The sequence below is a fragment of the Eschscholzia californica genome, unplaced genomic scaffold, assembly GCF_041429995.1.
Source record: "Eschscholzia californica isolate CP2 unplaced genomic scaffold, dmEscCali1.0.p SCAF_282, whole genome shotgun sequence".
In the NCBI taxonomy this organism is placed as follows: domain Eukaryota; kingdom Viridiplantae; phylum Streptophyta; class Magnoliopsida; order Ranunculales; family Papaveraceae; genus Eschscholzia; species Eschscholzia californica.
This window is the reverse complement of record NW_028238401.1, coordinates 1-2,500: the sequence shown is the minus strand read 5'-3', so window position 1 is coordinate 2,500 and position 2,500 is coordinate 1. Positions and strand designations below refer to the sequence as shown.

At 39.0% G+C, this 2,500-nt stretch overlaps 1 pseudogene across 1 annotated transcript; it reads left to right on the top strand.

Moving 5' to 3' along the window:
* The first annotated feature begins 752 nt into the window (after window positions 1–752).
* LOC147553711 (DNA-directed RNA polymerase subunit beta' pseudogene) lies at window positions 753–2,494 on the top strand (annotated as a pseudogene). The gene is made up of 2 exons (XR_015236448.1): window positions 753–899; window positions 1,656–2,494. The product of XR_015236448.1 is annotated as a DNA-directed RNA polymerase subunit beta' pseudogene (transcript).
* The last annotated feature ends 6 nt before the right edge of the window (window positions 2,495–2,500 follow it).

The following is a 2,500-nucleotide window of genomic DNA, read 5'->3' as shown; positions in this document are numbered from 1 at the left end:
GCAGAATATTTGATGGAAGAACAGGAGATCCTTTTGAACAACCTGTTATAATAGGAAAGTCCTATATCCTGAAATTAATTCATCAAGTTGATGATAAAATCCATGGGCGTTCCAGTGGACATTACGCGCTTGTTACACAACAACCCCTTAGGGGAAGGGCCAAGCAAGGGGGGCAACGGGTAGGAGAAATGGAAGTTTGGGCTCTAGAGGGATTTGGTGTTGCTCATATTTTACAAGAGATGCTTACTTATAAATCTGATCATATTAGAGCTCGTCAGGAAGTACTTGGTACTACGATCATTGGAGGAACAATACCTAAACCCGAGGATGCTCCAGAATCCTTTCGATTGCTCGTTCGAGAACTACGATCTTTGGCTCTGGAATTGAATCATTTCCTTGTATCTGAGAAGAACTTCCAGATTAATAGGCAGGAAGCTTGATCGGAATGAATCAGAATTTTTCTTCTATGATTGACCGATATAAACATCAACACCTTCGAATTGGATTAGTTTCTCCTGAACAAATAAGTGCTTGGGCCAATAAAATCCTACCTAATGGAGAGATAGTTGGAGAGGTGACAAAACCCTATACTTTTCATTACAAAACCAATAAACCAGAAAAAGATGGATTGTTTTGTGAAAGAATTTTTGGGCCTATAAAAAGTGGAATTTGTGCTTGTGGAAACTATCGAGTAATCGGAGATGAAAAAGAAGACCCGAAATTTTGTGAACAATGCGGGGTCGAGTTTTGTTGATTCTCGGATACGAAGATATCAAATGGGATACATCAAACTGGCATGTCCAGTAACTCATGTGTGGTATTTGAAACGTCTTCCTAGTTATATCGCGAATCTTTTAGATAAACCTCTTAAAGAATTAGAAGGCCTAGTATACTGCGATGTGTGATTTGATCAAAATTATTATTTTACAGATTGGGAATAAGAAACTGTCATCCCATTCAATCCAATTGGGATGCCCTGACTCTGACATGTCTCTTGGTGGAGTAACATGAAGCTCAGAATTATGGGTGTATTTAAGACTCCCAAATAAAAGGGGAATTGATCTATGGTCGATTCCGTAAGAGATAAATAGGAATTGCTAGTTGTACCTCGTGAAAAAGACTTCTTTCGTGGAATTAAGCATTCCATTTCTTTGAGTTTAGAAAGAAATTCTGTTCCAATAAGCAAATGTGGCATGGTTACAAGGGCCTATTCATCGCATATAGGCTTTAATTTAAAGGGCATCATGTCATAACCGTCGAGGTGAAGTAGAGACCTAAAAGATCAAATGGAATGATACATAGACAAGTAAATTCCTTATGAATTCCAAGGTATTCTTTTAAGGGGATTCAGCATTCGAAGGAAAGTAGACTACTCAAGAATTTAACATTTCATTTATGTCGTAATTGAAGAAGGAATTCAGAAAATCTAAATAAAAGATCTAACTAAAAGAAAAGGAAGAATGAATCAATGAAATGTTGGTTGGCCCTGACTGGGAACTTGAGTAAGGAGTAGATCTTTGGGGTTTTCTAGAACAAAATTTGAAAGTGAGAACCCCTTTCTTTATCTTTATTTGGTGTAACTACTTGAGCTGGATGAGAGGAAACCTTCACGTCCGGTTTTGAAGGGGGGAAATCCTATCGGAACCTATCCCAATTTTTCTTTTGCTAGGACCGTAGCTAAAAAACCTACTTTCTTACGATTACGAGTTCATTCGAATATGAAATCCAATCCCGGAAATACAGCATCCCACTTTTTTTTACTACTCAAGGCTTCGATACATTTCGAAATCGAGAAATCTCGACTGGAGCAAGTGCTATCAGAGAACAATTAGCCGATCCGGATTTGCGACTTATTACAGATTATTCGTTGGTAGAATGGAAAGAGTTAGGGGAAGAAGGGCCACTGGTAATGAATGGGAAGATAGAAAAATTGGAAGAAGAAAGGATTTTTTTGGTTAGACGCATGGAATTAGCTAAGCATTTTATTCGAACAAATGTAGAACCAGAACGGATGGTTTTGTGCCTATTACCAGTGCTTCCTCCCGAATTGAGACCGATCATTCAGATAGACGGGGGTAAGCTAATGAGTTCGGATATTAATGAACTCTATAGAAGAGTTATCTATCGGAACAATACTCTTACCGATCTATTAATAACAAGCAGATCTACGCCAGGGGAATCAGTAATGTGTCAGGAGAAATTAGTGCAAGAAGCCGTGGATACACTTCTTGATAATGGGATCCGTGGACAACCAATGAGGGACGGTCATAATAAAGTTTACAAGTCGTTTTCAGATATAATTGAAGGCAAAGAAGGAAGATTTCGTGAGACTCTGCTTGGTAAACGGGTCGATTATTCGGGGCGTTCCGTCATTGTCGTGGGCCCTTCGCTTTCATTACATCGATGCGGATTGCCTCGCGAAATAGCAATAGAGCTTTTCCAGACATTTGTAATTCGTGGTCTAATCAGACAACACCTTGCTTCCAACATAGGAGTTGCT